The following is a 21218-nucleotide window of genomic DNA, read 5'->3' on the forward strand; positions in this document are numbered from 1 at the left end:
GTGCATTAGTATCTACATTCTTCCACCCCCATTGCTGCCTCCTCTACCATCCCTCAGTCCTGCTAGACTGCCCAGTTTTATTTATTGGCTTATTTTTAGAAAATGTCAGCTTTTTACATTTCCCCCAGCCCTGTCAGTAGGAAGCTTTGCTTTCCTTCCTGGAGGAGACTCCTACAAATCCATTTTCCCTCTGCTCTGCTTTTGTCTGTAAAGCACTTTGTAATGGTCATGTGCCTCCTGCCCTACTAAAATTACACGTCCCCTTTGAAGCTAAGGGAACAAAACCTCCTGTATCAAAGCCTCCCACGAGGGGAAATATTATAGCCCAGCCCATTGTTTGTGGGGGGTTAGTATTAGTATCATCCTAGTTAGACTGTTTGTTTAAATAGTCCTGTGTCTCACTGGCTTTGGAGGGGGAAAATAGACCAGTCTGTTCTCCTAGTCCATTCCTAGCCTTTGTTTTGAAGGTATTCTTGAAATAAATATGAAGCTGCAACTTCTGGATCGCTCACACCACAAACAAAATTTTTGCAACCAGATTGTTCTTGGAGATTTTAAACACTCGCTCTGTAAAATAGTTTCAAAAAAAGATTTTTTTTTTTTTTTCCCCCCCCTGGAAGTGTTTAGAAACAGGGATGTGGACCTTGCTAAATTTGTGGGATGACCTTGTTCACAGGGTGCCAGTGCAAGAAAGGAGCCCTATTTGAACTGCTGTGAAAGCAAGCCATGAATGCCGAACCTTGTGGGTGGCCCGTGGGGGTTTCCCAGTCTTCTAAGCCTTGTGTGAGAAGAAAGTGCCCTGGGTGAGAGTGCAGTAAAACTTCAGGACGTTCCCCAGCTGGTGAGGAGAGAGTGATTCACATATTCCAGAATCCTTGTTGCCAGGCCATGCATTAAGCAGCGCACACATCTCACTTGACTGATGTGCTTGTTCCAGCCAGGCCAAGCACCAGGAAGGGCGCTTGCTTTGTCAAATCCATGGACTGTTCTCCTACACTCCTGAATTAATAAGGAAAATGTGAAATAACCTGACATTTGTCGACACCTGCTTTTCAGGAGCCTTCATCCTTGTTGTGAGTTTCATAAGTATTACTGCAGCTCTCATGTTCATGTCGGGGTTTTGCTTCTCATTTTTGGCCGTCAGTTGACCAAGTAGTGCATTTATGGAGCAAGAAGGGAAGTGAGTAAAATGTTTTAGCCCTGAGGTGAATTTATTAAGAGCGCGTAAAACTTTCATTCTTATTTTGGTCCCTTGCAATGCTATTTAAAGTTGAATGAAAAGAACCCCCTCCATTTTTGTGCATAAGGTGGAAAGCCGGCTATAAGCCACAAATAAACACCAAGTTCTAGTCTGGAGAACCCTAGTGCGCAGTCCAAGATATAAATAGCTTTATTACAACTTGCCCTTAAAGGAATTTTAAGTTGTAAATACATCAGTGATGCTGCTGTCTATGCATGCTGCCGATGGTTATTGTCTTGATCCATTTTGTTCCTGCTCAGGGTAAGGACTAAGCAATTTTGTGCTGTTTATAAGCAACCCAGAGAGGCTCACAAAATCAAAGTGTTACTGCTCTCATGATTTTTTGCTGTGAGTCTTGCAATCATAAAATGTTTTCTTGTAAAGCCCAACTACTATAATTAGGGCACTTAAAGCTGAAATTCTCATGCTAAGAAAGGTACATTTCTAGCCTGTGGTTGCGCCATGTATTAAAGCTGTTCTCCCCAAGCATAGTGTAGAAAGCAAAAATATTGCAAGTCAATTCTTCCCATCTAACTCAAGAAAGATATTAAAGACATTGTGAGTTGTCAAAAACCAGTTTTACAATTTGAGGGACTTACTCATGGTTTTTAAATGTTTGCCATCCAGTTGCATCCCTTCCCTAATGCATTATGGGATTTCAGTATGATCAGTTCCAGTGTTGGATGCCTTGTTGCTTGTGACTTCTAACTACTGAAGGCATTAGGTGCTGCAGAAATGTTTAAAGTTGATAAGAAGGGTGGGGTGTCTGATTTATTGTGTGTGCGCTCTTGTGAACTGGGGTGGGGGGACAGAAAGAGAGGGGATCTTTTCTGTATCAGCTTGTATTTAAGAAATTGAATTTTGATTTCCACAGAGAGAATCTGACTTCTACCTTGATAGTATGAGTTGCATAAATCCTGTAAACCTAGTGCAGAATTATAGCCTGTCTATGGCCTTTCCAAAACCTCAGTGGAGCCTTTCTTGGCCCCGCTGGACTCACTGTTCATAGATTCTAGTTTCTAGACTTATTCCATAGAATAGTCCAAAGAATTTTATATCCCTCCTATAGGATTTTGCCGGATGATTTCAGAACCCCAGGTTAGATCAATAACAGTTACCATACAAATGCATTGCTTTAATCCCATTTAACTTCTACAGGACTCTTCCATAAGGCATATAACACAACTGAAATAAGCAAGCATAGGAAGCTTACTTTTTCTGCTTTGCTGTGAACTGATTTTTTTTTTCATGTCAATTGCCATTTTCTTAAAACCATGAAATTCATGTTACAGTCTGGTAACCCTCCTTGGCCAGAGCACACAGTTGACCCTTGGTGTTTAGTTAGCCAAGGGCTTTAGCTTTATGGCCCACTGTATATGTAGTTGATTGGAGGAGGGGAGGAAGAGAGAATATGGTGACCCAAGTAGCTTGATGGCATTGCTTTTTTTACCTCCAAGGTAAAAACATTCTGTGGGTTTTTTTAATTGGCAGATAATGACCCACTTGCTAGGGACTCTCTGGATCACTGTGCACTTGCTGTAGACAGTTACTGGGGTTCAGGAAGGCCACATGTATATAACTTATTCATGTGATACTCCTTATCCATGACAATCAATCTCCATGCCACTGCATTCCAGACCTGGTGGAAGGACAGTGGGCTAATTTCTGTGCTTACCATGAAAAATACTACCAAGAGTATGGTGAGATTTTGGGGGCCAGGGAATTGTCTCGTAGGAGCAAGACTAATACGAGTAAAGAGGATACATCAAGGCCTGAAGAAGCAAGTAACCTTTTCATATTGGCAGATCCTGCTGTGTCCATTTCTAGCTGCAGCCTCTGCTCTCGGTAAGGTTCTCTGAAGCTGGGTGTTCCCAAAGCAGTTTCTCTCCTTTTGGTCCCATGATATGTTCAGCATGTTTCTGTTTCTTCTCCTGTTCCACTTCATACCCAGCGTCCCCCAAAATCCTACTTCCTAAAAGTATTCAGCGCCCAATGCCTGAGGACACAGTCATGTCTGGTGTTGGGTGGTTCTTAACTGCATAGATGGAAATAAGATGATTTTGTGAGTATGGTTTTTAATAAAAAATGCTGATGCTGAAGTGTTATATTTGCCCTGTTAGGCTGGGAAATGGTAAAAAAATTTCAGTTGCAAAGGAAACGATATTACTGCCTGCATTGGAAGTACTATAGCGGCATGAATTCACTGGGTGCCATGTCCCTAGAGTACTTTACTAGACTGGCTTTTTTCAAGTCTCTTTCAGTGGTCCTTTTCCCCCCTGGGACCTTACAGCTGTTTTCACTTGTTGATGTTTGAAATCTCAATTGGCAGGAACTCTGAAGGGCTACATCATTCTTCATGTTCCATGATGTGCTTCTAAAATTTGGAGGCAGGCTTCCTTGCCAAAAGTGCTTTGAATAGTTGGTTGCAACTGGTTTATATAGTGTTCAGGTGCTGCAGAATGGTGCAAATCCTGCCTTGGTCTTTACTAGGCTTGTCCAAAACCTGACCTGTGTATACCCATGTTATGTATGGTATCTTGTCTACACTATAAACAAGACTTGGGAGGGGGGAAGTTCATTCTTAACTTTTGTTAGCTAACCCAAGGCAATAGCATATCTTCCCCTTACAACAGGTACAGACACTTAAATTCAATCCAGCTTTAGTTTTAACAATTGCACAGGTACAGATGATGATTTATTAAATTCTCTATTTAGTTTTTTAAAAATGTTTCCTGTATCACAGGAGAAAGGTATAACTAGCACAGTATCCAGCTAAGTTCTGCCCAATTCTTGTATGTGGGCACATGTTTAGGCTCTGACACTAGTCATTCACTTCTAGGATAAAAACTTATTAATGCAAACTGGTGATTGCAGCTTGTCTAAATGAAAGTTTTGACTTGCTCAGCCTGAAATAGCCAAAGCCTGGGAATATTATCTGCAGCTTCATTGCATTCAATGGAGTTCTGACAACCTTTTGCAGGTCTGCGCTCTGTATTTTACTCCTACACGCAAGGTTTCCAGTAGGCTGTCTAGTCAACTGTCTTCTGGCGCTGATTGCTGTATCTCATATGCAGCCCAGACTCCATATGCTCTACAGCAGTGACAAGCTTTAACAAATGAAGTGCTAATATTTACCTGAGGTGTACTGCTCTTCTTACCTGCATGATTTAGTGATGTCTACCAATTACTTGTCATTTCTACATTGAATTTCAGCTGGCAGGAAGTGCTGATGATCCTGCCTCTGTATCAGTAAAAACACAGGAAAAAAAATTGTTACAACTAGCTTTCATAAAGGTGCAGCTTAAGGGTTCCTGGCAAATTAAGATCCTCCACTGGGCAAAGTTTGGGAAGCTGCCCTTTTAAGTAAGGGATAAAGCTTAGTTAGGTTCTGGTCGCCAGCCAAGGCAGACTTATTCAAGAGGCAAATTTCCACAGGCAAGCCATAGTGAAGAGTCTTCTATGGGCAGCAACATGTTGATGCTAACAAGAAAAGAAGCCTTTATCTATTGTTCCTCAATACAGAATAAAACAGCAAGAATATGCTTTATTCAAGTGCTACTACTATCTAGTTTTTGTATAGTTCTCTTTATCAACAGACCTCAAAGGGCTGGACAAAAAATAGCAGAATCATCGTCCCATTTTTTATAGAAGGGGGAACTGAAGCCCATGGAAACAGCTTGTTCAAGGTTATCCAGTCCATCAAAAACAATTGAGAATATCTCAGGTCTCCCAAGCCACAGTCTGGTTCTGGTCAAGCAGGGCCAAGGTTGTCTGAAGAGAAACCCAAGTACAGTGAGATGGTATCCATTCCAAGAGTAAAGTTATTTGAAAGCAAAGTTCATGTAGGATGCTACTCTTGCAAAGATACCAGATGCAGCTATCAGAGCCCATATATTATGAACAGTAATATTAAATCTAACTTGTGCAGCAGTATTAAAATATATTTTTCCAACCTGAAGAATATACCTGATAAATATAAGGGATAACTACAATAAAGATGAATTGCGACCTGCCCACCCATGCCATTGCTAACTTAACAAATAAAATGTGTAAAAAAAAAAAAAAAATAGCCTATCTATTAATGCGCTTATTTCCACACGGAGATGCCACAGTGACTCGAATCCTGCAACCTGAAGCTTACAACCCCTGTTTGTCCTGAATTATAAGTTGTAACTTCTGGCTTTTACATACTTTCAGTTTGTGAAAAATGGGCTTGTAAGTAGGCCCTAAGACCAACAGGCATTTCCACTGATTAAAACACTTCACAGAAATAATTAAGCTCAAATAAATATTATGCTGCTACTGTTTCTAACCCAGGTACCCTAAACCAGTGATCCTTTAAAGGAACACGCATGTAAAATGAGTCAATAACTTTCTGCAGTGTTTCTCGAGAATCTGAGTCAAGGACTCACTGACAAAACCGGCACCGAGTTGGTCCCAAATTCAAGGGAACTGTCACTCGTTTAGGAAACTACTACTGCTGGGATCTGCCATTCATTCCTATACTGGTTGTGAAAGGGGGAAATACATAAGTTAGCAGTCTGGTTTTACACTTGAGCAGTGACCTTAAGACAAAACAGTGCCATACAGCTGGCTCTGGGAAATAACTTTAATTGCTGTTCTCCTGCCCTGGATCTGAGGTGACGAAAGTGAGCACCTCACAAAGACGACAGCTGCAAGGGTTGCACTTCAGAGCTGTAATGTTCAAATCGTACTCCTTGAATGTATTTTTGGGCTCTTCTTCCTTGGGGAACCCGAGTAATGAGGCTAATCAAACTGACTAGTTGAAAACAGCAAGCTCCAGAAAGTTAAACTTCTTCTTCAGAGTGATATAAAAAGAAACCAAATAAGAGCAAGGGAGGGAATAGCTATGTCCTTGCTTCCTTGGGGTTTTTTTTTTTAATTGCTATTCATTCAATTAGCCCGGAAATGTTTTGACCTCTTATACTTAAATTTGCACTTGAACAGGAGTGGCCCTGCCCAGCCTTCAAATCTGACATCAAGGAAGTATTGTCATTTCAGATTTGTATCTTGACTCAGAGGAGACCCAAGAATATGAATTATTTTTTTTTTTTTTTTTAAATCCTGGCACAACACAAAGAACAGCTCTCCCTGCTTAGTAAATAGGGTGATTGAATGCAACCTCACTGTTGTATTCACTATTCAGGAAGATATACTTTGCTGAAGGGGTTGTGGTAGAAGGCCTTTCTGCTCCTTGCTGCTCCCATTCAAACTTTTCACTGCATGCATTGCCACTGACTTCTTTTCTTTCAGTGATGGGGTCTTGATTTGTATTGTTGCACCTGACACCTCTGCCTGGCACAGTAACACTGCAGAAGCCTAAAACAGAAATGGTCTCTTCCCCAAGGAGCTTATAACAACAGCATGCGAGGAAGCAGATAAATCCAACAAACAAGGAGAGACACGGTAATGAAGCTACAGTGATAAGCAGCAGTCAAAGCATCGCACTTTGTTGCTCACTTCTGCCTTGGCCTTTGTTGGCACTGCTGCCAGGGTGCTGCTTGGCAATTCTGCCATAGTCATCTGCCCACGTGGCATGGCACTGAAGCAGGGGAATCCATTTATGGAAAACCAAATGGCTACCTGATCCAGTGTTCTTGACCACGGGCTGCTTTGACTGGTGGCTTAGATGCAAAAAATCCATTGTCAGTCTCTACAGTTTCTTGGGACCTTTGCACGTCAGTGTGCATCTCACATCTTTAATGTTCTAGCAAACCACTTCCTTGTGAAGTCTACAAGATATGAATTTATTACCTGCTATCCTGTCTCTTCTTCTAACTTATATAGACTGTTGTTTGGTTTGGTTTTTGTCTTCTTAATTTCAAATATTTCTCCCTGCAGGTTATTTTTGTTCAAGGAAAATGATCTATTATACTTAAAATCTCTGTGAATAGCGTCCTTGTCTTGTAAGGAAAATTGGCAAGCTTGTAGCAATCTGTCTTACAGAGAGCTAATTATTTCACTTCCACCTACAGAATACTTGCCATGTCAGACAAGCTGTTGACATTTGTTCTTTACTGTTTGAGCAATGAGGGTTTCTGTGTTGTTTTATGGAGTAGCCTGACATCACTCTAGACTGCTCTGAGAGCCTGTCACTGACTGAGAGAGGAGCGTGGTGCTGATGGTTTGGAGCTGATGGTGATTATTCTTTTGGGTTAACGTGCTCTCACTTGGTGTGAATCTGACCCTGCTGAACCCTCTGAAGTAGAGGACTTGTGAAAGAGCAGGGTTTTATATCGCCTAGCTCAGACTGATTTTGGAGGATCAGCAGACTCAGCTATAAAGCCAGAAGGGCCATTACTGTTACCTACTCTGACCTCCTGTATAATGCAGGCCACAGCCTTGCTCCGCAGTTTTCAGCATCAAGCCCGTGACTTATTGCCAAGCTAGAGGAAGACCTTCGGTCTTGATTTAAAATCTTGCAGGCGGAGAGTTCAGCACTAGCTGTCAGGAACCGTAAAGGGCGGTTTCAGAAGTTAAATTGGTGTGATTTACATCCCTCTCTTCCAGCCCTTCAGCATGTATTAAGAAGAACAATTCACAGGAGGGTGCCTAGACATTGCCAAGTTGAGTAGGCTTAGGAATGTATTCCACCTATTTACTCTGCTTTCCAATGCAACCTTAACTCTCTGTCTTCAGGTGGCCTTGCCAAGAGGGGAGATGCTGAGTACAATGCCTGGGATATTTCCTGTTCCAGCAGCTCCTTAACTGCTTATTTTGTGGCCAGCGCATTTTCTGTAACAAGAAAAGAAGATCCAGTCAAGTGTGAGGAAATAATCTAGACCAATAAATTTGTTTTCTGCCCTGTGCTGCCTGTATTCTTGTAGAACAGTGGTTCTCGGCCCATGGGCCACCTGTGACCCAACCAGCACGCTGCTGCAGCCCATGTGACATCCTGTTAAATGGATACACAGGAAGTAAGTTGTGTGGGTGCAGCCCACATAATGCATTGAGAGCTGCAAGTGTGGCCCACTGTGGCAAATAGGTTGAGAACCACTGCTGTAGAAGGTGCTTCTAGTATTTGAGGGGGGAGGAGACAATTGTGACTAAACTCTGAATAAGTTGACTTTCAGGAATAACACCCTGCCAGTCAGTGTGCCCTAAAGTGTGGTGTTCAACCTTCTAGTCCCCTGGGATAGATGAATGACTTGGAGCCAGTTTGCAGGCTGGTTCCCTCCTGGGGTCAGTGTGCAGGGATGGTTCATGGTTGCAGTCCAGTGCACCATGCCAGGCTGGCCCTACACATCAGATCCTTCCATAGACTAACTCCAAGTTGACTGGATGTTAAGCATAACTGCCCTTAAACATTTATTTACATTATTAACCTTTTCTCCACCTTTTATGCATGGCAGAACAGCACTGTTTCTTAACTGAACTTGCAGAACTTGGTCCAACCTCAGATAGCTTAAAAGGAGGGCATACTTTCAATTTCCCTAGTCTTATTGTGGCTGAATTTTATCCATTAGGTTCTTTTCATTGATTAAAAAGGAGGCTTCATACAGCCATTCAGTTCCTCCTGGGAGAGTCGCTGCTCTCCCAGGAGAAACCAAAAGTCTACAGATGGGCAGGCTTTTTTCCCCAGAGTAAAAATGGCCATTCTGGGAGAAAAACAACCTGGGATTAGCCAGGGTTAAATCATTCCCAGGAGAGCTTATCCTGGAAGAGCAAATGTCTGTGCATTGTCCCCTGAATGGTAAAATTTTTGCACCCTTTTGGTCTGGCATTAAGTATCCTCGTGAATCAGTATATATAGTGCATCTAACTTTCTGCAGAATTTGAGCCAGTGCTCTTAAGGAGAGAGGGAGGCCGGAAAACACCAGCAAGATAGTAACAGACTCCAATTACAATGGACTATATGGGCTGCTTCTGCTTATTACTGTACAAAGTTCTCAATACTGTAAAGGGGAATACCTCTGTTGATGGCCAATTCTAATATTAGATCCACTACTGATATTATCAAGTAACCTTTAAGCTCTAGCAAGGCTCCCTTGGCACCAGGCCTACTGACACCGATAAGTGGGGCTGGATATAATCTGTTTTGTTTACTTCTGGCACATAAGCATGTAAGGTGTGGATAATCTTGGCTTTTCTCTCACATTTCAGCTGTAACCAGGTTGTGTAAACTGTGCTATAATTCTGCATGAACACAGGTAACTTGCTGTCAAAGTCATATTTGGATGCTTTGCAACAAGTTGTTGATTCTTATACCTGGAGCTTGTCTTGACCTACCTGCCTGACATGCTTAAAAAAAACATCATGGTTCACTGGGAAGGGTATTTGACTGGAACTTGAGAGAGGTGGATTCTGTTTCTAAATCTGCTGTTCACCTATGCATAGCTTCTCATGCGTCTTTCTTCTTATCTTCTGCTCTGTCTTAATCTGGCCTGTGGGCCAGAGGTTGGGCATCCCTGGTCTAAACACTGCAGGCTGGATACTGCAGGCTGCTCCCAAAAGAAGCAGTGGCAATTAATATTGCCACCATCTCCCACTGCCACATTCTCAAGGTTAAAGCCAGGCCACACTCCCTGCCCTCTCATGGCCAGATTGGAGCCAGGCTGTTCCCCTTCTCCCTGCAGGCCTGGGCCATACTCCCTTCCCCTACATGACTAGATCGGGGTCGGATCATACCCCCTCCCCTCCACTGTGAGGCCAAGACTAGCCAGATCTGGCCCATGGACGGATTAGGCATCACCTATCTGGCAACTGGGCAAAAAGTTTGAGCACCCCTGTCTAGACTGTTTGGCTTGAGGGGCAGAGACCTCCCTTCACTGTGTGTTTTGTATTGGCTGTAGCTCACTGGGTAATGCTGTTGGTTGAAGTGCTGCCCTAATCCATGAAGAGCTAGCTGTACTTTTTCACCCTTCTGTCCTCTGCATCACTTGGTTCACTGGGGAGCAAAATAACTTTGGAAACAATCACAGCTTTGCAGCCACTTAGTTGTAAGTCAGACCTGTATGCTAAAAAGAGATGAGAAATCTGGAATTTTGCCATGCCTCTCAATGTCTGTTCTCTTCCCTTTTGTATGGCTCTTGGTAATTTTTCTCCCTCTTATCTCTTCTGGCAACCAAACATCCTGGGAGAGAATCTTACTTGAGATATTATGTATATCTTTAACCTGCTTAGTTAAGTTCAGAGTGACCTACCAGGGCTCCTTGATGGTTTCCCATCCTCCAGTGCTTGCCTCTGCCCAGGGAATGCAAAAAGCAAGATGGATAGGTCAGGAAAAAGAAGCTCTCTTTAGCTTCTTCAAGGAATCTGGAAGGTGAGCAAATGAGACTCTCTAGTCCCACCCCCTCCCACACCCCGCTTGGCAGCCCACTCTGCCTCCAGACTACCCCTTCTCCCTTTGCCAGCTTGAAAATCTAGAGAGTCGTTCTTTGTGAAACGATGCCAGCATTTTCTATGTAATGAGCTTGCCAGGAAATCGAATACGTTTCTGGATTTGGTGCAGTGAAGGGAGACTATTCTGCACCTACAACGGGAAATGCTTTCTGTGGGCTGGGATAGTTCACAGAGAGGATACTGTTCCAAAGGTAGATTCTTCTGCCTTTATGAATAGACAGGGGTAAGGACGGCCTGCTACACCCAGAGAGCGTCCAGGATGCTAGGTCTGAAACGTTTGCATTGAAGGGACTGAGTAGTGGGAAGGAAAGGGGAATGGACCAAAGGCCACGGCTCTTTTTTTAAACAGAAGGGTGGTGCTAGGTTGTTTAGCTGAAATCTTTGCACTTGCTTTCTCAGCAGTTATGCCAGAAAAATGGGAGCCCCTGTCTGAGGTATAGGTGAGGACTTGTTGAAAGGGATCGAATGGATTTTTATCACTCACATCTGCGTCTTTCTCTGAGGTCTGTTTATCACCAGTGATACAAGCTATTAGAGGAACAGGGTAGTTTGTAACGAGAATGGAAAGACTTTACTCATGATGGGGCTGATTATTACCAAGGCAACCCAGTGTTACCTAATGCGCACACATTGAATTTCAAGCAGCAGCCCATGACTTAGGTTTTTTACCCAAGATGACATTGCTTATGAGTGTTTTTTCTTAGTATGGTACTTGTGTTCCTGCCTTCAGTTTAAATGCAAGGAAAGGAGGACCTGAACTTTTGTCTTCAGACTGTTCCTTCTAGCAAGCACAGACACTGCCTCAGTGTTGCCTACAGAGACTGCAGTCTAAAAAATGACTCTTTAAAATTAGCTTTGCTGGGGTTTCTTACCTCTGGCTCTTGTTCCTCCTTCCCCCAGGCCTAAGGTGCCCAGTTTACTTTGTGAAAATGTGAGCTTTCTAACTACCAGTCAGCAAAAGAAAACCCCCAGCACTGAAAGGTTCTTTTATTTCACTGTCTCGTTATTATTAGTAATGAGGCTGGGACCTTGGAAACAGTTGCACAGCCCTGGTGTCTTCAGCAGGTTTGTCACTGTCTGAGTAACAGCCAAATCGCGCTCTTCCCCAGCTATGAACTCAGCTGCCGAGCAGTAAGAACATCAGTGGTCACTACCAGCAGAAAGGATGCTCATGCATGTGTCCTCAAAGCAGCAGTCGCAGAGCAGAATTGCACTTCCTGGCTAGGGACAGAAGTTGCCTGTAAACTGGTTTCAGTGATCAGAAACTGGTTTAGACCTGTAAAAGAACGTACATTCAGTGCACATAAACCAGTTTCAAAATGCCCAGAATTGGTTTAAGATAAACTGGTTAAATGTACTAATTTGAGTCAAACTGGTTCATGGAACTTCTGTCCCAGATCCCTTCCTGGTTTAAGTTAAACCAGAGTCCCCTAGCATCCCAGCATGCTTTTCAGCTCTGGGCTTGGCTGTGCTGTCAGCTCCAGAGAGCAGGGTTGACCCCACTTCTCTGCTCTCTAGCCCAAACAGGGGTGGGGATGTGGCCAGATGCTGGCCTGGTATGGCCCCCTAAGGCTGAGGGGACAGAGGGAGGGTTTATTTCCCCTATCTTGCCGTGGGAATCACAGCTGGGTCTGCCTGGCCAGGAGCCACGTGGTGCCAGAGTGGCGGGTGGAGAGGAGCGGTGGCAGCCGCAGGCAGGGAAGCACTGGAAGTGGTAGTGGGCAGGGAGAGGAAGGGGTAGTGAATGTGCATGCAGAGCTCAGCAACAGCTGGGTGGGAGCACGAGGTCCACTGAAGCCGGGGCCAGCAGGGTAGCAGAAGCGCCGGGCCAGGCTGGCAGGGCTCCCCCCTCTCCCTGCTGGTGCGGCAGCCCAGTCTGGCTCCACAGAGCCCCTGCCAACCCACGCCCCACACCCCACGCTCCTGCAGCTTGTTAATCACAGGCCTGGCTGCTGTTCACATGGTTTCTTCTGCTTTTTCCTGTGGGCAGGTATGTGCCAGGAAACGCCTGCACTGGGTGAGAACTGCAGTGCTCCACATGTCTTGTTCCTAAAGCAGTTCAGTGCTGTCTTTCCTCTCCCTGTTTAAATGATTGTTCTGATGTTCCCACTAGGCTGAAGCAGCAAGTTACAGTTGACTTGGTGTCCCCGGCTGGGCAGCTGTGTTTCTCATGGGAGCTAGCTGTTGCCCTCTAGAAATGAAAGAACTGAAACTAGAGCTTGGTTCTTGCAGTGCCTTCTACCTAGAATGAAAACACGGTCTCTGAAAAGTCTCCTAAATAACTCGGGGTGCAGCAGCCAGCAGACTTTGAAGCACGCTGTCCCAGTGGAAGGTGGAATCCTCCCTGAAAGCATTACATTTATTGGCTAACTTGGAAGTGGAGGGGAGGTGAAAGACTCCCTTGAAGGTAAAGCTGAAGCTGCAGCAACCACAAGGGTTACAATACTGCAGTGGCCTTCAATAAGGCAGGATCTCATTTTGTGTCAGGAAGAGTTAGTCTCCTGTGGGGACTTGAGTAAACTTCCAGCAGGCCCGGATAAATATTGCACCTCCCTTCCCATACACGCACCATAATTTCGTTACTCTGACTGTAGCACTGCTCAGCTGGTTGCAGGCCCTGCAGCAGGAAGTGTGGGTGACTGCCTTACAGGCCGAGAGATGCAGATGCTGAGCTGGAGGTCGCAACACGTTTCTGAATGCAGAGTCCACATTCTTCCACAGCCTACCAAAAGCGTGGCAGCATCCCATGGCAAGTGGCACCATTTCTGCTCTTATTTTTGCTGCAGTTTTTGCCTCTTAGCCTTTCGGCGGCAGCAGGGGGCGGGAGGGAAGGAAGGCATGCTGTGGATTGGCCTAGAGGCAAAAACCGTGGCAAAAGTTAATGGGAAAGTCAGGTGTGAGAAACTAACACTTCTGAGAGCAAGATGGCAGTAGGCACTGCTAGAGAATTGCGTGCTGGCTTCATGGGAATTCAGGGCCAGATTGGGAAGGTGCAATTTCTCTTGAGGAAAAAGCTTAGTTAATACCTCTAAATGAGGCAGCTCCCCAGGCAGGCTAAGCAGCACCTAGCATTAGCAGCAGAATCTGTGACACATGACACACATACTGCATCTTGTCCATCCCTGCAAAAAGCAGCACCTTGAGTGATCAACCAACCCCTTGGTAAGCAGTATTAGTGGATCCTAGTATCTAACGATTCTCTGTGCTGTCCTATCAATTAGGGCCCTTTGTCTTCTCCAGAAATTAACTCTTGGAAGGCATAAAGGAAGCTTAAGCTATCAGCAAAAAGTCTAATGTCAAGGGATGATGCCAGGGACCCTTTCTGCTATACCTGAAGAGAGCAGAAGAGCTAGTATAAACTTCTCACATAAGCTCAAATAAAAAGACAGCTGAAAGGTGGTTGTGCCACTGGAGCACAGACTTGTTGGTTAGTGTGCCGAACTGCAGGAAGCTGTTGGTTATCGCTCTGCTAGTGCAGCCTACTGTGCAAAAGCACCCTACTGCTAGCAGTAAAGATTAAAATCCCCAGCACAGACCTAGAGAGGAAATTGTAGGAGTTGCTGCTATTAAACAGATTCTAGCATTGGCAGCTGTGGCTGGAGAAGAGGAAAGTTGATCCCTGGGGCATATAAAAACCAGCACCCAAAAGTTGCAACCTGTGCTGTTACGGTGCTGTGTTTTAAGTGGAGATGACCTAGAATCTGAAATACTGCTGTCACGAGCCCTGGTACAGTTTGTACCCTCTAGTAGCAGCCTTGACACTCCAGAATAGCATTCTGAAGGAACGCTGAGGCTTAATGTTCACCTGTAAAAGTATTGCTGCTAGGTGCTAACCATTAAACCAGTGTCAGAGCAAGGCAGAAACTGATACTGTGGACTTCCCCTCAGGAGGTGATATGAGGTGCTCAGCTCTAGTGGAAGGGTTACATGTCCATGCTGCCTGTAATATGTTGACTGGCCAGCCAGCATGGGTGACTTTGAGCATCCCTTGCCTTCCCACTACCATGGAGGTGGTAGGGACATTGACAGGAAGGGACTTCCCCCCCAACAATCTTTGGGAGCAGAAAAGTGCTCAGCCAGTAGACTCAGGCCAGTGGCACCCAGCCTTCTAACCACGTGTGCCGGGTGGATGACATGGGGCTGGCTCCATGGGTGCAATCCAATATGCAAGGACCTGGGTACACACTGACCTGACTGTGTTTGCACCCTGATCCACCTGTGCCTTGGCTTGAGCCAGCTGTATGCTGGCATGATCTGGCATGCAGGGCCATGTCATCCAGCCTGCAGGGCTCCCCACGGGTCTGGAATTTAGTTGCAAGGGAGCGGGAGTAAATGTTGGTGCCGCTTCTCCTCCACCACGTGTCTGGATCCTTGGGAAGTCCCATGGGCCGAGTCTGGCCCATAGGCTGGTGGTTGAGCGCTCCTGACCTAGGCAATTGCTGCTTCAGACGATCAATAAGAAGTCTGTGATATCAAAAACTCTTGATTTTATTCAACTTTACTGGCCACAACTGTGATAGCTTGGAGACATCAGTTGCTCCTCCCTGGTCCTCATTTAACTATATCAGCAACTTTTTTTTAAAAAAAAAGAAGTTTCATCTCTTTAGTGCCCTTTGTTTAAACTCACCCTGGGCAGAAGCAGCTATGGTGGAGTGCAAGTTCCCTAGAGTCAACAAGTTCCCTAAACCCTACACAGACTTTAAGCAATGTCCTTCCTGTCCTTTCAGATCTCCCCCACCCCATGGCATCTATAAGAAATGAAATTCGTAGCCTGGAAGCCACGTGCTCTAGATTAGATACAGGTTGGAATTTTTTGCTGAATCTAAAAGGCTTTGCCTTCACTCCAGCTTCTTTATATCAAATATAGGAACATAAGACTAGCAGGTCCACTCCCGTGTTGTCACAGGCAGTGTCATAAATTCCTTTAGTATGGTCCACGCCCATTCTGCGAGGGCAGATGCAGTGCCCTGTGAGTGGGAAACGCAACTTGCCCTTTGTTCACATTACAGGCATTGTTTCGGGGGAGGTTTCAGTCTTGCCTATTACTTGCTGTCAGCAGAGCTTTATTTGTGGCAGAACATTGCATTGTGACACTAGCAAACTGGAGCTTCGAGTAAAATTGGGTTTCATAGCAAGAGTGGTGCTCATAACTTTTTATCCATTGGAGCTGTCTAGGGATTTTTCAGCAAAAGTTAGGTAGCCAGATTTGATGTGCTCAAAAGAGGGGACACTTGTTAAAAAGCACAAGAGTGGGTAGACTATGGACTTTGAGCTCATCAGCTTAGCTGGAACACTGGACCCGTTTGCTCCCTCCAGTTACTCATTGAGATTTCTTATGACACTTCAAAATGGGAAAAAGCAGCAAAAAAAGCAGGCCATAAGCAGAGTTGGACCCAGCTAGTCCAAAGCCCTGCCTTTTCTCTACATGGTGCTAGAGTTGTTTTCTCCTGAATAAGCACATTAACAATACACCGAACAACTCCATAACAATTTGAGTCCATGGTATTTTTTACGTTAAACTGGGTGACCTTTTTTTGGACTGGCAAGCTTCCACCTTTGCATTAAGGGAAACACATGTTCCCGCTTTCTGCATAAACACAACTGCAGGCTGCACAAAGACCAGGAAAAGGGAGTGAGGGACGGATGCAGCCCATGCATTTGGAAAGAGTTCATAGGCCTCATCTATGCTGGGCTGAGCAGGAAAGCTGAAGCAGATCAGTCGAGGGCATTGAGTTCCTCTGGGAATATGCTGGTCCAGAAGCAAAGTGGTTTCAGTTTGCTGTGGGATTAATCTTTGGTGTGGGGCATTTAACATCTCACTGGAATTGTCTTTTAAGACAATTTTAAGACAATTTCAGCAGAATTGTCTTAAAAGAACTTAAGCGAAGGCACAAGGCCTGTACATGTGGATGCACTGTCAGAACTGAAGTACAACTTCATCCTAACGTGAGCTGAGGTCCCTCCACAACTTTAATTGATTGGTCTTCACTTTTCCTGTGTCACGCCTTGAAAAGAGTGTGGATTCTTGACTCCTCCCTTAAAATCCTGCATGCTCTTTTGCTCCAAATGCACAGGGTGGGGAGGTGGCAGGTCCTTCCTTGATACTTAGATGCTTCTATAAGCAGGCATCTTTCATGTGTGCAAGATCAAAAGTGTTGCCTGCCTGGTTTGAGAGCTAAAATATGTTCTCCCTTGTGATCATAGAAACTCAAGTCACGTGATTGATTCTTGGAGCCAAAATGAAACCCTTTGAAGCTTAGGGCTTTCCATTAAATTGAAACCCAAGTCAGTGAGCATGTAATATTCTGCTTGAATCTAAGCAGTGGGCTCCAGCCTGTCACAATCTGGACCGAGTCCAACAGAGTCTAGAGTAGCAACATATTTGGGGAGCTGGGAAGGTCAGGGCAGGAGGGGTGAACCTCTTTTGCTTTTAAAGCGCCTGTATGCTAATATTCAATTCCAAGATAATAGACTGCGCTTGTTGCACTTCCCATGCCTCTATGTCTGTCGACTCTATTGTCTCTGTAGTCTGCCTACACCAAAGAATGGCGTCAGCCTATTTCTTATCATTGGGATATCGTGTGACAAAAAAACAGTTCAAAATGCAGTCTGTAGTTTGACTGATGTAGCTGCAGTTGCACTCACATTTCAAACCAAATGCTGAAGACGGGCACCCAGCAGATCAATGGCAGCCTTAACTGCTTGGAGATGGCGAGTGGGGTAAGGAGCTTGTAGCTGTTGAGGCTACACCTCCACTCCTGAAGCCTTGAGCCTATAGCCAGGCTCAGCAGGCTTCACTCAAGAAGTCCCTGACCTCATAGCACTGAGGAAATAATTGTAAACAGGATGTTTGCCAAAACCCCTCCTAACTGCTGTAAGAGACCCAGCAGTGGGTTTTCCCTCTGTTGTTGAGTGCAAGGCCCTGGACGGAGGAGGGGTGCATTGGCTCACCACATCACCCAGTTTCATTTTGTATTTTGAGGAAGTGGCTTTCTGAGAAGGCTGCAGCCCAGCAGTACTGTTACCTGTGCATGCAAGGGGTATAAACATTTAATGTCATCCGTGTACAAGATCCAGTAAGGGCTGAAGGTGACTGAGTCAAGCTTAAGTCCTTTTGGTTAGAGGGAGGCTAGTGTCTAGCTACACCAGGCCATTTGTTCCATCATTCCTGTGCGATGCCATTGTGCCAAATCAGTAGAGCAGGTGCATCAAACTCGCCTGGGGCCTCAAGTCAGATCTGAACTGCAGAGCTCCTCATGGGTTGGATCCATCCCGGGGCATGGGGACAACTGCCATGGTTGCCTCAGTGCCAGGTTTGGAGGAGGCAGGTGTCTGCCAGCAGTGTCAATGGGTCTGGGCTCAGAGGCAGCAAGCTAAGCTCACTACCAGCAGCCATGACCACCAGAGCCAGACAGCTTGAATTGTGTGGCAGGCCATGCCGCCCCGACTCTCGGTGGCTGGACGGAGAAGCTCCATGGGCCGGATCTGGCCTGCAAACCATATTTGACACCCCTACAGTAGAGGAATTAGTGCTCTGCTGCTGAAGGGTAGTTTTAGGTCCCAGCCATGTGCATTGCACTGTAAACCTGCGTTTTCTCTCTCCCAAAGAATTTGCATTCTGAAAGGTAGATGCATGAAGATCCAGGGTGGCTACTCAGTCTGTTTTTATTTACTGTGTTAGCCGCCTCTTCCCCAGAAAAGGGACAAACGGGTTTAAGAGAGGTGCTGTCTTAGTGAGTGGATGGTAAGGGCAAGATTCCCAGAGATGTTAATGTGGCACGGGGTGTGGAGATGAAAATGGGCATAATCAGAGGATAGAAATGAGTGCCATCCCTGGAATGACAAGGTCCCAGGCTAGGTGTGGTTTGCAGAGGCACGTAGGCATGGACCCGTTCAGCCAGGCAGCACAGTGAAGCAGGTGAGAGCTAGCATGGGGCAGAGTTAATCTATATCAGAAGTCTTTTAATAAGTTACAGGCATGATCAGTGCACAGGCAGATCCACTCGTATCACAGTCCTTTTTTTTTTTAATGACTGTCTTAAACTTGTCCAGATTCTCATTTAAACCAGAGTGCTTGCTCTCTGGGGCGTGTGAATGGCTGAGAGATCACTGTCCCCTCTCTGCTTTTAAATCTGACGAGGCTGTCTATGCAGTGGCCAATCCCTGCTTTCTGCGGATTTCCTCAGCCCTCTTATTTCATGGCTTCAGATTTGAGACCACAGTTGCTGCTGACCATCCAGAACAAGATTTCTACCTGACTTACAAATTAATGGTTGTAAGACCCAGGCGCTGATGTTTTTGCTTTGTGCTGGCCGTGCTCCCAGGATGGGCAGTGCGTGCCTTAGCCTTCCACCCCGCAGACTGCAGCATTGTGTGGAACAGCGTGTCCTGCACTGAAAGATGTACTCAGGTCATTGGACTTGATGAATTTAGGTCTGTGAGTAGGATTTATTTAAATTAGGATTTCAGGGCTGAAAAAGAACCCAAGTGCTTTCTAGATGTTTAGACCAACCAGCCCCACCCTGATTTATTCTTTGGCATCTCTGACTTCGGAAAGTTAAAATTTTTCAGCAGACTCCCAGAGTCTGACAATGCTGCACGCACATGCATAGACACCCACTCAGTCATTTTCTACTGTTTTAGATGTACTAGCTTTCCTGGCTTTCTCCTCCCCCTTCCCTTCTCCTACCATAAACCAAAAGAGAGGTTTTTCAAAGGTCCAGTGCATCAAATATTGATGCAAACAAAGCTGGGTTCATCACTTAGAGCTCTCCTCTGGAGATGAAAGCTAGCCTCTGCCTAAGCAGAGCCTCTGGAGTACCATGTCTTCTCGCACTGCTGAGTAGCATGCAAGCTCTCCCGAGTGGAGCATCTATCTAGGAGTGCTGAGGAGCTGGAGGGCTGGTGAGGACAGCTGTATGTTAGCTTCTCTACCTCTGCAGATCTCTTCTGAGTGACTGAATTGGAGAGGGGAGGGATGGGGAGGGAAATGTCAAGCATATTTTAACTTCACATGCTTCCAGCAGGGGAGTGAATGTTGCCTGGCTGCCAGTTCTAACCTCCTGTTTTGGAAGGGGCTGAGGTGCTCAGCACTGCTCTGAAGTTACATATGGTAGGGCTTCAAGACTGGGTCTCTAAATCCCTGACTCTTATTGAGGCTTTGCCTTCTGACATGTGCATGCCCCAAAGAATTCAAAGTGCAGAAATAACCTGGACGCTCTGGAGCAGAACCTGTAGGTGGGTGCTCCTGTTGGACATGGACTTGCATGCAGTTGGGACTCGTGGCATAAGGCAGGAAGCTTGGTGACTGATTCAGACACAGGTCACATGGAACCAGTTTCTGGACTGAGCTGGAGGTTTCTGAATCCTTGGAAAAGGATAAGTCCCAGAACTGAACCCAGTCAAGCTGCCTAGTAGTAGTTCAGGGGACTGCCGGTGAATACAGGTGCCCTCTTCTTTTGTAGATAGGTTTCCTTCTGGCCCATATGCCCCTAGAAAGCAATAAAGAATTTTTTTTTGTAATAGATGTAAGTGTCTTGTTCCTCCCGATGATTAGTTTGCATGTGCCCTTTCTGCAAATCCCTGCCATCCTGAATTGCAGGCAAATAACTTGCCTCTAATCGTCTGGATGGAAGTTCATGACTAAGTGCTGTTTTGCCTTTAATGCTTCTGGAAATCCAGGAGACTCCACAGGTGAAGAACTGCTTTGCAGATGGGTGGGGCAGAATCCACTCCTACTGAATGAAGTGAGGACTGACATTTAATCAAGGCTGCTTTGGCCTTGCTTGGTGACAGGGGGATGCAGTGACCCCATCTGGTGAGATTTGGGGCAATCTTTGCACTTCCACTCATGTTAAACTGGGGATACTTAGGTTTAACAATCTCGGTAATGCTTCTGTCTAGTGCCAATGGGTGGAAAAACGTTGTCCCAGTTCCTTCCCACTCTTCCCCAGGCAGTACTGATCAGTGTGGCCACATCTCAAAAGCCGGCCCCATGGACAGGTGACATTTATGTGGCTCTGTCCTGTGGCACTTCAGGAAACAGCAGTGCTGTCCTTGGTCATTGCCCTCCATAGTAAACTGTGGCATTTCACCTGCCTGGCTAGTTGTCAGTAAGGCACTGTGACAGACAGGTATGGCCAGGACACTTTTTAAAGTGTCTTTTCACACTCTTCTCTCAACTCCTGAAAGTTTGAAGCTGAGCTCATTGTTCCCCTGCACCCTGGAGTACATATCAGCCAGTTATTAGGTCACTTCTTAGGGCTAAATTTTAGCCCAAAATAGCAAAATTCCCTTAGAAGGCAACAAGGCAATTTTAAATACACTCTTTGAGCCTACCATTGTGGGAACTCAAAGTTATAAATCAGTACAAAGCGGGGAAGGAGGTCAGTCATTTTGGGTCAAACCTTTGTGGACGATATCTCTCTTCTGACATAAAGCAAAGCAACCTGCTGTGATCTGACTAAGTCTCCAAGTGGCCAAACTTAATGATATTTATAGTCTGTACTGCCTACAGTCCACTAAAGGGCACAGCCATACAATTCTGTAGCACATTAAGGAATCATCTCCAAATGGCATTAATCCATTCTCGTGTCTAATCTACTAAGAGGCTTTT

General features: G+C 45.4%; 1 protein-coding gene across 2 annotated transcripts in view; it reads left to right on the plus strand.

Moving 5' to 3' along the window:
* The window catches only part of STK10 (serine/threonine kinase 10), a 77797-nt gene that overhangs the window by 21466 nt on the left and 35113 nt on the right, over positions 1 to 21218 (plus strand). Inside the window, exon 1 of one of the 2 annotated variants that reach the window (XM_019534946.1) lies at positions 18780 to 19036. The exons of the other annotated variant lie outside the window; for it this stretch is intronic. The gene's annotated coding sequence lies outside the window, so the exon portion shown is untranslated. Of the gene's footprint in view, positions 1 to 18779; positions 19037 to 21218 lie in introns of those variants that run through there. 2 annotated transcript variants of the gene reach the window in all.

This window comes from Crocodylus porosus, unplaced genomic scaffold (assembly GCF_001723895.1).
Source record: "Crocodylus porosus isolate Cpor-Errol unplaced genomic scaffold, CroPor_comp1, whole genome shotgun sequence".
Taxonomy (NCBI): Eukaryota; Metazoa; Chordata; order Crocodylia; family Crocodylidae; genus Crocodylus; species Crocodylus porosus.